This window comes from Notechis scutatus, chromosome 3, assembly GCF_049901735.1.
Source record: "Notechis scutatus isolate UNSWTSFEM ecotype Mainland chromosome 3, rNotScu1.2, whole genome shotgun sequence".
NCBI lineage: Eukaryota > Metazoa > Chordata > Lepidosauria > Squamata > Elapidae > Notechis > Notechis scutatus.
In genome coordinates, this window is record NC_142011.1 from 71,862,302 (window position 1) to 71,876,723 (window position 14,422).

Sequence of the window (14,422 nt, forward strand, 5' to 3'; positions counted from 1 at the left end):
CTGATACATACAATAAAAATTTGAAATATTTGATTGTAAATGTATTAACAGCGGCTAGGATTGTATTTGCTAAAAATTGGAAGAGTGAGAAAATACCATCACAGGAAGAAATTATTAAGAAAATATTGGAATGTGCTGAAATGAGTAGATTGACACTTGAAATTAGAGAACAAGAAGATAAACAATTCTATGAAATTTGGGACCTTTTCTATCAATGGCTAGATAATAAAATATAATAATAGAATATTTAGAATCTTAGGAAACAATGAATATATATTTCTTTTTTTTTCTTTGATATTATCTTTATAAAATTTTATTAAGATAGACTAGGCATGATTTTATGACTTGCTATAAAATAAATTAAGTAAACTATAGTTATCTCGCTAAAGTATGAATTAATAAAATTATAGTTAAATGATTGTTTAATAATGATACCAGACTATATAATTGTTGATTGATAATATGAGCTATTATGTAATATAACTACAATGGAGACTATGAAATGGATGCACAAAAAAAAGTGGTAAACCAACCGATACACTGTCTGTAAACTTATGAAGGAAAGGATGATGTTTTTATGTTTTATGTGTTTTTGTTTGTTGTCAAAATCAATAAAACTGTTTTCAAAAATAAAATAAAATTGCAGAATAGCTATATTTATAGTCTTTTTCTCTTGATCTCTGTCTTTGTTCCCTATTGCCTGGCCATTAGACATGGTGGATAAAACTTGTTATGTTTCTGTACCAACCTAGAGGGCAAATCTGGATATAGCCTGGTTTACCACCTCTTCCTGTTGCAAAGCTTTTACATTCCTGGCTGTAGTATTTTGCCATGATTGGACATGTGAAGAAATTCAACTGCAAGGGGATTCACTGAGTGTGAAGGGTTGTTCCTGCAAGGTATCCAGTAGGCTTACTTCAATTAGTCTATTTGAAAGAGGCGCTGAAAGTGGTGGCATCTGCCAAAGATTGTTTATGTCCCAATATATATATATATATATATATATTTATATATATATATTATATATTTATTTATATATATATTTCTTTATAACAAAGTATTGGGTGAGTTCAAATGCTGGCAGAAATATGATACAGCAGGATTCCTGCACAGTTACTGTGGGAAAATATATAGGAAAAGTGAAGTCTGCCTTATATACTGCATTTGTTATTTGTAAGCAGGTATTTGGTAAGAGATAGTACAGCAGGACAGAATTAGGCTGTCAGAGGAGAAATTTAAGTAAAGCTTTGTTACGTTTCCATATGAATGTTACGAGAAATCACTAAAATGCAGATAGGCAGAGAGTGATGCTTCTCAAAGTATATGATGCAGTGATCCCGTCACTGCCTCCAATAAGACTGAAGAGGGCACTCTGACCTTTATTCCACTTCCATAGTAAGCAATTGCTGGTACTATATTAACTTAACATTCATGGTGTTTTCAAAAAACACCCAGAAGCCTGACTTGAATAATTAAAGGACAAAATTTGAACAGCTGGTTCACATCATAAACTACATTTATATGCAATTCAGTGAATTTTGTATGCACCTATTTTTTTCTTTACAGAAGAGGAGATTGGTATATTCTGGCATCCATCAATATTTGGCAGCTAAATCCCAAGCATGAGGGGAATTAGGTATAGGGAGTAAGATCTTTCTTCTTGAGACTATCTTCTATCCCTCTCTAAGGCAAGTGTTTCAAATGCTGGCTCCCCAGAAAATAATCCCCAGTCCGTGATTGCTAGAGGTGGAAGCTGCATTGAGAGAACTTTTACAGAGATCAAGTTCTACACAAGGAATTCAATGCAAAAAAAAAAATGTGGCCAACAAGGAGGTGCAGAAGGATGACTGATGAGTTCCGAAGGGATGGCTGACATGAAAACACAATGAGGGATGGCTGACATGAAAACACAATGAAAGGCACTGAATACACTCTTAAGGAGTTAATCAAATCAATTCCCATCTCTCTCTGGGAGAGAGGACTGAGTGAAGCCCTAGAGCAGGGGTCCCCAACCACCGGTCCGCAGACCGGTACCGGTCCGTGGAACAAGTCCTACCGGGCCGCTGGCTTGCTGGGCGCTGCCATCTTGTTTTGATGAAAAAGTGCTTCCGGTGAGCTTTTCCGGGTAGAAAGCTCACCGGAAGCACTTTTTCATCAAAACAAGATGGCGGCGCCCAGCTGATGTCGGTACCGGGCCGCGCCATAAAAAAGGTTGGGGATACCGGGCCGTGGCGTAAAAAAGGTTGGGGATCACTGCCCTAGAGGACTTTGAGCAGAAGATGGGAGAGGAAAAGAGAAGACCATGAGGAATATTTCAGGTAACTCTGGCAGAAGCAGAAGCAACAGGGAGAAAGGGTGGAAGAGGATCAGTAGAAGGAATCCAAGGAGAAAGATCTGGGGTGGGGGGAGCTATACCTGTGCCTGTGAAATTGCATAGGAAAGAGACAGTGGGGGATCTATGAGCCCTGGTGGGGCAGTGGTTAGAATGCAGTATTATAGACTAACTCTGCCCACAACTTGGAGTTCAATCCTGATGGCACTCAAGGCTGACTGAGCCTTCCAGCCTTCCCAGGTTGGTAAAATGAGGACCCAGATTGTTGGGGGCAATATGCTGACATTGTAAACCTCTCAGAAAATGTGGTAAAGCAGTATGGAGCAGTATATTCTTATTCCTATTGATATCTACAGTATTATCCAGCTCTGTTTGAGCAGGTGACTAAAACACAGGACTAGCCACAAAGAAGTTGGATTGCTAAATTAGCCCCATGTTTGGTTGGAAGAGCCCTTCATGCATTCACATAAATTCTAATGGTCAAACTGAAGATTTATAATGCAATAAAAGAGGCAATTCTCCAGTGTTTTGACTTAATCTCTCAGGCCAATAGGCAGAAGTTTTAATCCAGGCCATGTTTGAAACATGGGCCACCCTGAAGGAGATAGTTATCAACTAGTACAACTTAATGTGCCGAGTAAAACTGTGCACGACCTATTGCAACTAGGTGTGTTAGAACAGCTCATATAGAACAGGAACCAATAATTTGATACAAGTATTTGCCATACCTCTGGTTGGCTCCAAATTTACTGGATTCAACCTATTCGAACAATTGCATGAAAAGCAACCCAGAGAGCTTCTGGTTGTAGTGACAGACACATGGTTCGTCAGACCCTTGGAGGGAAAGAAAAGTGTTCTGTCGCCAGTAAAGAGACTCGCAGACCGGAGTTGAATTCAGCTCTTTAATAACAATCAGTAACTTCAACTGCAGTCGAGCTGCAGCAGCCCTTTTTATAGCGGCTGCTCCGCGGCTCGCAACCAATGACATTTATTTAACTTCCCGCTGCTATAGGCGGCCAATCAGATACTAACGTTACTAACCAATCGTATTGTTGCTTTTGCTAACCAATAGGAACATCGCCCTAGAAGTCTCTATTTAAATACACTACAAAAAGTATACTCTCTTATATAATAAGATATTATATAAGTTATATATGAAATTGAGAGAGAGGCTAAAGCACATCAAATTCTTCCAAGCATGGGATAAGCTATTGTTCTTACTTTGAAGCTTATCTAAGAAGTTAGAGGTTAAAATAGCAAGGACCATTCCAAATCATAGAGGATGGGTTCGGTAAACTACCAAATAACACTGAGAACATAAAAGTAAAAAAATGTCCATGTAAATGTGCTAACAAAATAGAAAGAAGGAATGTAATGGACATTTGTACAGATTACGAGAATTTCTTCTATATACCAAAGCTAATTTTTATCATTAAAGTGAGCTAATTGTCCCTTTATTTGTTAGTGGGCCAATGCCCTAAAGGAAAAGGATATGTGGCATATAGATTTTGTGGCTGGCTAGGCACGGCTGCTGCTGGGCTGGTATGAGTCAGCCAAAAAATAAAAAATATAGAGAAAAAGCTCAGTTTTTTTTTAAAAAAAGACAGATATTCTACACATGTTCAAGTTGTGGTTGGTAAACGTAGCCGTACAGTTTTATGGCTTTCTTATTTAGCCAGGGTTTTCAGTTTGAATTAGATAGTGGTTGATATTAACATTTGAAAAGTATATTATAATGCCTTAAAATTTAAGGCCATGGCTGTATTATGAAATTGAAATGATTTCAATTATTTTTTGTCATAATGAAGAATATAAATAAATAAAAATAATGCAGTAAAACAAATGAAAAAAATTGAAACAAAAACATTGTTTGTTCGTTTGTTTATTTCATTTATATCCTGGGGATAAGTAGCTTTTATGGAGCTGCAAAAGTGTGCAAAATAAATACAATATTTTCAGATACACCACACCGGTATATGCTCTCCATATCTATGTCACATGTAATGAACAGTGACATGTTGATAGAAGCAGAAGCATAACAACATATTTTGGATTTACAATAAAATTTAATATGAGAAAAACACAACAGAGCAATATTGTATTGCATTGTTATTATATACTCAATGTAATGTATCTTCTTGCTCTGGAAAGTGGCACTGAAGGGCTAAAAAAATCTTACTTCTCCCCTCCAGCGCACGAGATAAATATCTTCCATTTGCTTAACATGGAAATCTAGAGAGAAATAGCTTCAAATCTTCCATTCTCTTTGTCTGCTCTGGAAAAACCATTTCCAGGATAAAACTCTGAAATGCAGCAATGATACATATGGTGTTTGTTCTAACATAAGTAGTCAATAATGTTCATGATACCCCTACATGTCACATTAATCATTATTAATAGACAATTCAAAACCTACCTTTAGTTAGTTTAGCGTGCCTCATCAGTACATAGACATGCATTCTTCCATTCTCTGTTCCTAATACTTAGTGACATGAGAACCGGAAAAACAATACTGAGGTAATGATTTGGCCAATGTGAATATTTTTCTTGTTTGAGGAAATTGTTTAAAGAATGCTGAGCATATACAAAGGTTAAACTCTTGTTTATACATAAGTTGGATATTTCTGCTCAAATGCCACTGAAATGAATGGCAACTACACAATAGCCTGCACAGCAGTCCTTAATGGTTCATTGCCTCCTCAATTGTTCTTTTGATCACGGCTCTCCACGACTCTCATTATTCCTAGCCAATGTGCATGTTGTCAGAGAATGATTGAAACTATAGTCTATAGCATATGAAGATATTAGGTTAGGAAGCAAATGTTTTAACTGCATGGTATCTTAGAACTATATCCACAGATAAATACCTAAGCATTTCAAACTACAATTTGGGCAAACCTATTTTCCTATAAATATGATTTTGTTTAGAAAAAAATCTTTTTTTGAAAAAAAAAAAGGATTCTAACAATTATTGTATCACAATTCTAATCTATAATGAATCTAAAGACTATGAATCTTACATTACAAACATTGATTTAAGTTCTTTTATAAAAAACAGTAAACAAAATCGTTCTGTAACTCCTAGCTTTTGAATGTTGCAAGTAGTTGATGGACACAATTAACAGGGTTGATGGGACTTGAAGGAACTTGTTAGGACATATTATCAAGGAGAACATCTATATTGATGGTCACTAAGAGTTGACAATAACTTGATAGCACATAATCAGCCTACCAATTCTAAACACAATTATTAGAAGCAGTATTGAATAGGAAACATTTTTCTTTAATTTATGTATTTAAATCCTGTTCAAAACTCCAACATAGAGTTTTCCAAACAATAGAATTTTGCAACCATAAAGGATAGAACCACAAAAATACATATAAACAGCAGAGATAGCTTTAATTTAAAAAAATCTTTGAAAAATCAAGGAATACGTTTGGATTTAGTTGAATCAGAACACAGAGGTATTTAGAAAAGCATCATAAACCTTCTGGTTTATGACTGATACACAAACCCTGCAACTACCCTATTTGTGGAAAGTGGAAAAAGAACATCCTTCACACTGAAGAAGAGAGCGTACCAGATATATGTACCCAGACAACACACTGTTTAAATGAAAGATGATTTGTTGTAAATACAAAATAAAAAACTTAATAAAAGAAAAAGAAAAGAACACCCTTCCTTGTGACTATAAACTGTAGACAAAAAACACCTCTAAGAATTAACATAAGTTAGAATATTTGAAAACGTCACTCTTTATCTGCATAATGGAAAATTTCTTTGACCCAGTGACTGATGAATGAGATAACAAATGCAGTTCTGTTACTGTCAGGAAATGAGGTTGTAATGCAATTGAATTAATAGGAGGTCCTGGTGTGTCTTGTAGATGAAACCAACTCAAAGTTAAGTCATTTCTAGATAGCCTGAAAATATATCTTCTTGATTTTTTCCTTCCCCCTCACTGCCAAATCTTTACACACTAATATGAGCTGTCCTGTGATTATGAGAGGGAGATTCATATTAGAACTATGTATTAGAATGCTAGTCAATGGAGGTCTATCTGTCAACTGGAATTCCAGTAAAAGAAAGTCCTGGGACATTATTTTTACCAAGAGCATAAACTTTACTGAAAAAAAACCCCACAACGCACAGAAAAAGCGAAACCAGCTCTGGGATTTCCTGCACAAAAGTAAGCATAGTTAATTCTCCCTTTTCCCTATGGGCCACCCACAGTCCAAAACATCCACCAATCACACATGTTCATTTCGTTATGGGAAACAGTCTGCAATGCTGAGGCATCTGCTCAGTGTGTCCTTGGGATGCCAGCAATGTCCCATGGTGCCTACGGATGCTTGAATACCATTCTCCCTCCCCTATGTTCCCCCCTCCCCGTTATTGTCAAGCTGTGAGTGAAGAAGAAATATAGATGAAAGTGCAAATCAGTCTTGAAACTATGTTTCTTCTGTAGGAAGTTATCAGGGCAATTCCTAAAACAATGATTGTGGAATCATTCCAAAGAAATGAATGGCACATGAATAGCCAACATGGATTTATTTTAACTGGATTGTATCTATCTAACCTTATTTCCTTTTTTTGGGCAAGCTAACTTTTTGAGAATGCTGGGAAATGCAAAGTTGTCTTCATATGTATTTTTTCATTTAAAGGAACATGATTAAAAACTTTATATTTTTCAATGAGCCAAAGAAAATGAATTGTTTTTCTGAGTTTTTTAAGGCAAGCTTCCATCTTTAAATTAGTGTACAAATACCATACTCAAAAAGTAGATTGTCACTATTTTTTTCTGGTATAGATACTATTTGTTGGTCCTTAGAATTCTTACAATATTTATGAGGAAAAATACTGTAGGAGCAGTGCAGGGATGAGAAATATAGTCCTTTAGAGGATTCCTTCCATTTATAAATAATAAGTATCAGGATCTAGATTATTTTTTTTAGAGGAGAGGATGATAAGGTCGAAAACTCATCCTTTAATCTCCTTTCATGCTTTCTTGGAAAGCCTCCACAAATACAAATTTCTTGCAGAGACATATATACAGTCTATGGTTTGAACTTGCTTAATTTGATTTAAAATTTAGGAACTAGTTGATCTGATACTACCTGAGTACATTCATACATAAATTTCTAGACCTAAACTCCATAAAAATCCTGTCCTTTTCTCAATATGCATAGATTTAGGTTTGATGCTGCTGTTCACAAGCTAAGACCAAGAGAAGAATATAATTGCCTACAAAAATATGTGGGTAAGCAATATATAAACTATATAGATTGAGAATGAAAAGGCAACTATAATTTTACTTCTTGCTCTTTGTGCATTTTTAAATGTCTATTACTTTATGCTCTTTCTGGGACATATAGTACTAACCCTTAAACAGACAAGTAGAAAAATGATTATTCAGCTTTTAACTGGACTTTCTGAGAAGTTCAGGTCAATCAACTAATTAATTATCTTGGTTAAGGGTCACTAAGATCACTCATTAGCATTTTGTTATCTTTTTGTTAAAATCTGGCCAGATAAGTTGATTTATCTATATACTCTGTCCTTTGTAGCAGCAAGAAAAATTGTGAGATTTGTGCTTGGAAACAGAGGTCTCCCCAGAGTGATTTTAATAGTGTTGTCTTACTTAGTGAGATTAAAACCCTAGTAGCATCATACTGCCCATAATTCTAATGTTGTAAAAGCCAAGAGAAAATAAATTGGGAAAGAGGATTTAGAAGATAGCTGAAACAAATACGGCAGATTCCTTTAATAAGATCTTATTAAATACGAAGATTCTGGTTCAGGTATCTCTTGATGATGCTGGAGACCTATGCCCAGAAATCAAGATATAAAATTATGCTTTGCAATGATTGACAAATGAACTATATTCACAAATTAAATCTAATCACTCAAAAATTGATCTATTTAAGCTTTACAGAATAAGCCTGATATAACCTTGATGCCAAATTGTGTTTAATCACACTCTTAATCATATTTTCCCATTTGCTCATTCATATCATTTATTTATTTTTGTAATCATATCTAATTTAATAACAGATGCAATAGAGGAATCTGCAGAACATGCCATTCATTAAAATGAAAAATATCTCTTTCCGAAGAAAAATAACATTCAGCTGCAGTTCTAAACTGTAATACAAAATCAAATAATTTAAAGATAATTGGAGTTGCTCTTGTGATAAAAGAAAGCTGTCAAAGTCATATGCTTTGAAATATTTGAAATTTTTTTGGAAAATAAGTGATTTCTAATTGGACCACATCGCACGCAGCCAATCAAATCAAACCGAAACCAGACCATGACATCATCAGAAGACTACATCTGAACTACAACAACAGCGCTAATTTACATCACACAGATGATACTTAAAACCAAGGACTATGACTCAGCAACTACAGCTAGACAATCACACAATCCAAAATCAGACCAGGAATCAGAAAGGTATTTAAAGGCCAGTGCTCCAGTGGTGGGATTCAAAAATTTTTACTACCTTCAGGCATGGCTTGGTGGGTGTGGCTTGGTGGGCATGGCACAGGAAGGATACTGTAAAATCTCCATTCCCACCCCACTCCAGGGGAAGGATACTGCAAAATCCCATTCCCTCCCTACTCCACTAACCTGCTTTCTAGCTCTGTTCTCCTGTGCAGGGCAACAAAAGAAGACCCAGCTGATCAGCTGGGACTCAGGAGGCAGATAATAGATGGGGCGGGGCCAGTCAGAGGTGGTATTTGCCAGTTCTCTGAACTACTCAAAATTTCCGCTACCGGTTCTCCAGAACTGGTCAGAACCTGCTGAATACCACCACTGCAGTGCTCCTCCAATAAAACACAATCCAAAGCAAACTGAAGATGTCTCCTCAAATGGGGATGAAACATTTGCAACCAAACTGCCAAGCTCGGAGCTCAAACCAACAATGTAAGTGCTCTTTAATGATTTAGATTAGAAGACTACAAATATGTCAGAACATGCACATACATGCCAGAGTGATTAAAATAAACTCAAATGAAATGGGAAATAAAGAAAAGAGAGAGAAAATAAGATCCATTTCATAATATAAAACTAACTACTAAAAAGTTGCCTTTGGTTGTAGTATATATTTTAATAAATAATGATAAGGAAGAATTTTGAATGGTGCTAATGCATCTGCACCAAATTATAAAATCAAAAGAGTAGTATTTCTCACTTTTAGAAAATCCAAACTTCATTTGCAATAATTCACATGGTTAAAAAAACTTCATAACTCCTTCTAAAGATACCTTGCAGCATTTAATGCTGGACATTTTGTAGAATTATGACTAAAAGAGACAGCAAGCTCTTGGAGAGATATCAAAGGACTCGCATAAACACTTTCTTAAAAACTTCATACATACATTTCTCTCACTTTATTAATATCCAAGATTTATAACCTGGACATTCTGTTCTATAAATAAACAAGAGGACATTATTGTAAGAATTCATTTTAAATAACTCCTATTTTCTTTTCTTAGAGGCTTTGGTTTTTGTCAGCATTAGTATCTACTGTAAGCCACCTGTCACTCCCAGCTTGAGTATGTTTCATAAGGATAGGAATGAGAAAAAAGATTTCCAACAATTTACCAATATTTAGAAATATTTTTTCAAGTTCTATTGAATTCTATTACTCACTATCCACACAATATTTACCGTGTTTCTTCTTCCTGTTAATGATTTTTGTTGTGTTGCTGAACTCATGCCACAAAATCTGCAATATTAATTGTCAATCCACATGGTACTTTTATTCCATCATATGATCACTGCAGGGCAGATCATGACCCAATGCCAATCAGCCTTAGCTAGGGCCTGTAATATACCTTGTATTCAGTGGTGGGATTCCATTTTTTTTACTACCGGTTCTGTGGGCGTGGCTTGGTGGGTGTGACAGGGGAAGGATACTGTAAAATCTCCAGTCAGAGGTGGTATTTGCTGGTTATCCGAACTACTCAAAATTTCTGCTACCATTTCTCCAGAACTGGTCAGAACCTGCTGAATACCACCTCTGTTTGTATTCATCTAAATTTTAATTTGTCAGCTTGTAATCCATATAATGTATTGGAAGCATCAAACTACCAGCAACTATGGCACTCATTAAAAATGTTTTTACTACCTGCACAAGAAATGTTGGAAATTAATTTAAGCAGTTTTTGTTATTAATAGTCCAGTCTCGACAAGCCACAATCTTCAAGCAGAGTCCCCAATTTCTGGGTGTAGATTTGATCCATATATTATAAAAATCTGAGATGGTGTCAAAATGGCAGTTTGTATATCTCGATGTCATTGGGTAAAAGATACAATTTAGTATTGGTGTGATACTTGATTCAACACATAAATCATGACAGCACATTGCACATTGCCTGTCCCTAGAGATATTTTAAAAAGCCCTTCTTTCTTGTCCCTCCAGACCAAAGGTGGTATTCAGCAGGTTCTGACCAGTTCTGGAGAACCAGTAACAGAAATTTTGAGTTGTTCGAAGAACCAGCAAATACCACCACTGACTGGAGATTTTACAGTGTCATTTCCCTGTCACATCCACCAAGCCGAGCCCACAGAACCGGTAGTAAAAATATTTGAATCACACCACTGTTTGTAACCTTCCATTGGGTGAAATGGTGCATCATAGACCAACAATGATTGAACCAAGATACCTCAAATGGGCTATCTTAGAGAATGCTGGGACCTATTATTTTTGAGTGAATGATATTTGGAAAACGAATGGCTGAGGAACAATCAGGACCTTAACTTATACTTGAAATCTATTCATAGTCAACACAGAGTCACATGGCTATGATGGCTCTCATGTACTAATTTGTGGACACACATTTTCTGTTTATTGTCCTTGCTGGATAATTTTCAAAAGAGGCTCCATGTATATGGCAGTAGTCCAATTCAAGGGTGATAAGACTATAAGTTAACATAATTGCTAATCCTACCCATTCCATATTGGGCTTCAACTGATGCACTAGCCAAAGGCCGATTAAACTAACAGTGCCATAAAAGTGCTCCGTTGTGATGATGTTTAAAAATCATTAAGAAAATTAATGTATTTAATTTATCGTTTGCATCATGAATTCTTCAAACAAGCTACAATGCAATCACAAACAAAATAAGATACAGAAAAAGAAAAACAAAGTAATATATATATATATATATATATATATATATATATATATATATATATATATATATATATATATTTCAGACAGATATTAAAACAGGCAGCTCCCTAAAATCAAAGAACAACATTAATTTAAAAATGCTGTAATTGCCTCACTTTGGTCATTTTCTTCATGTTATGTATTGAATTACCTCATCAGAAAAAGGATTTATTTTCTACTTTTTAAAAATGTTTTTCACAGGGGTCACTATTCATAAATGTATAATAAAACATGGTAAAAGCTTTGAAAGGAAATATATTTGCTGACAAGTTGGATAGAAAACTGTATCTTTAATTTGTCTATTTGACCTTAGTCAAAATTGTATCCCTTAATCAGCATTCTGCCCTGCACACTATGTCCCACTGTGTCTAAGATATATGCTAATCTTCATCTTTCTTCTACAAACCTTTAGTTTATTTCTATGCCCTTTTGGTCTTTGCAAATGATAGTGGTCTAGTTATTAGAGTATGATCTACAATTTTGTCTACAGTTTGATATAGGGATTAAGGCTAGACATAAAAGAGATTATCAATTCTAGTCCCACTTTAGATACAAAGCCAATTGAGTGACATTGGGACAACCACTATCTCTTAGCCCTGGCAATGGCAAATCACTTCCAAAATGTTGTCCAGAAAATTGCAGGAACTTGTCCAGGCAGCTACCAGGAGTCAATATTAGTTTAAAGCCACTGAACAAACCAACCCAATTATAGCCTTGTAATTTCCATGTCCTCCCTGCCTTCTGTATATACATGGAATTAAAGCCAAAAAAGAATCAATTCTGCACCATTCATGGATTTTTAAGGTTTTTTGAACCATTGTGAGGAAATGTTGCAAATTGTGTCCAAAGGTAGATATGGATATTACTTCCTTGATGCCTGTTGAGCTGACTGCCTAATCTTGGAAGTTAACCAGGCTTGGCTCTCATCTTGGATGTTCTGGAAATTCCAGGGTTGTTGACAGGAATAAAAACATTCTTGAAGAAGATATAAATAAATTACTTCTGTTGCTTTGCCAAGGAATTGCATAGATCACTAGATGACGTCTCTTATTAACTCTTCATTGTAGAACTTAGCACCTACTTGTCTCTCAGTATGTTGGCCATACTAATTAAAGTTGAATATTCTAATCAACATTTGGATAGTAAAACATTTGGATAGTACTGAGCTGGTAATGCTTCTTCGCGTAGTGTTTCAGGTCAGTTCCAGGAGTTCAATTAATGAAAAGCTACCTTTCTTCCAATAATGGGGGAAAATGTTCAGGCCTGACCTCTACTGAAATGAAACAGCCCATCTAAATGCAGAGGAATTTATGTAAAGCATACCATACCGAGGTCCTGAATTACGCATTGATTGATTACAGTACCATTCTATAGGAAGCAATTGTTATGGGAATATCCCAGTTATTATACAGAAACTGCAAGAAAAATATTTTTCTTCTTAACTGTGAGATATTTGTTTGGGTTTTTTGCCTTCTTGATTTCTACTATTTCTAAGTTTGTTCATTGTTCATTAACTTTGTATCCTATTGCTACACTACATTGAATAGCTTATAGAATTCAACCTAGGCATACAATTTTAGTTACAATAATTTTTATGATGAAAATACCAAACTGATACAAATTACTTCAGTTATATTACTTTGCTGCATCATTAACATTTTTGGAAATGAAGATAAGGTCATGATAATTCATTATCGAAGTCAGTTGGATTACTTTAAACTGACTTCTATTTATATTAAAGTTTGATTTATGTGAGTTAAATTCCTCCACTCTAACTGGAAAAACTGTTACCGTAACAGTCCAAATGCATTAGAAAAGTTGCAAGAAGAACAGATGTTTGTGACTTTCAAATGTCAGTTAGATACTTTTTTTGTAGTTTGGATGAAACATCACATGAACCTGTGTGTAGACCAGGGAAGTCTTTCCAGAAGCATGATGATTATTCTATAGCTTTTAGAAAGAAATTTAGAAGGTTCTCCATGTCTGAAAAAGAAGGCAGATAATTACAAATTGTTGTGGTTGTCATCTCCTATACAAATTCCAGAGCAGTTCTGTGGGTACATATGAAAGGATAAAGGACGAGGGAAATGTTTAAAATCTAATTTTTTTGCTTTGAAAAAAAATCAAAGTGATCTCCTGAACCATATGAGGAGAGGAAACAACCAATGATTCCAGGACAAGGTCTAGTTGTAATATGCTTATTATGCTATGGGCTGTAAAGCTGAAACCCATCTGCAGATAAAGCCTTTCCTGTGAACCATGGTTTATGCTGCAGTTGAAACACATTACTTTGGTTCTCAAGAGAAGGTTCACATAGCCTTAAGTCCTTGCAGGGCATAGCAAGACATTCTCTTAATTGTCTCATCTGGAACATATGCACGTATTTCTGGGATAATATTAGCGGAGATTAAATATAAACTGGACATATTGCTTGGGTACAACTTAATAATAAAGTAGTAATAGAGTTTTCTTTTTTTTTTTTTTACAAGTGACTTCCCTATTTTACACAAAATTTAAAAAATGCAAATCTATCTTCTTATGTGGTCATAAATTGAAAGAAAGTAGATTTTGGTGCACAGTAGAACAAAAATATAAGTATACTTATTCATTATTTAGAATGTGGTTACCAATGAAAACCAAAATAGCATAGGAGTAAAATATAATCCTGGAATTGGGAAAATCCAAGTTCAAATCCTAATCCTGTAGCTCAATAGATGATTTTTGGTTAGACACCCTTTCTTACTTCAATCTACTTCACAGGTTATAATAAACCTGCAGATAAAATAGGGAAGTCACTTGTGTTTTTTTTATCCTGCAAGTTAAAGAGGGTGTGTGAGGGTGCACAAGAAGAATGGTGTGGATTGTGAGGTATGCCTGAGAGTGTGGCACAGGCCAGATAGACTGCT

The 14,422-nt window shown here is 35.3% G+C and overlaps 1 long non-coding RNA gene across 1 annotated transcript; it reads right to left on the bottom strand.

Moving 5' to 3' along the window:
- Positions 1 to 4,378: 4,378 nt before the first annotated feature.
- On the bottom strand, positions 4,379 to 4,826 carry LOC113419781 (uncharacterized). Its single transcript, XR_015748613.1, has 2 exons — positions 4,749 to 4,826; positions 4,379 to 4,635 (listed from the first exon to the last, which is right to left on the bottom strand). It is a non-coding gene; the product is annotated as an uncharacterized LOC113419781 (long non-coding RNA).
- Between the last annotated feature and the right edge of the window lie 9,596 nt (positions 4,827 to 14,422).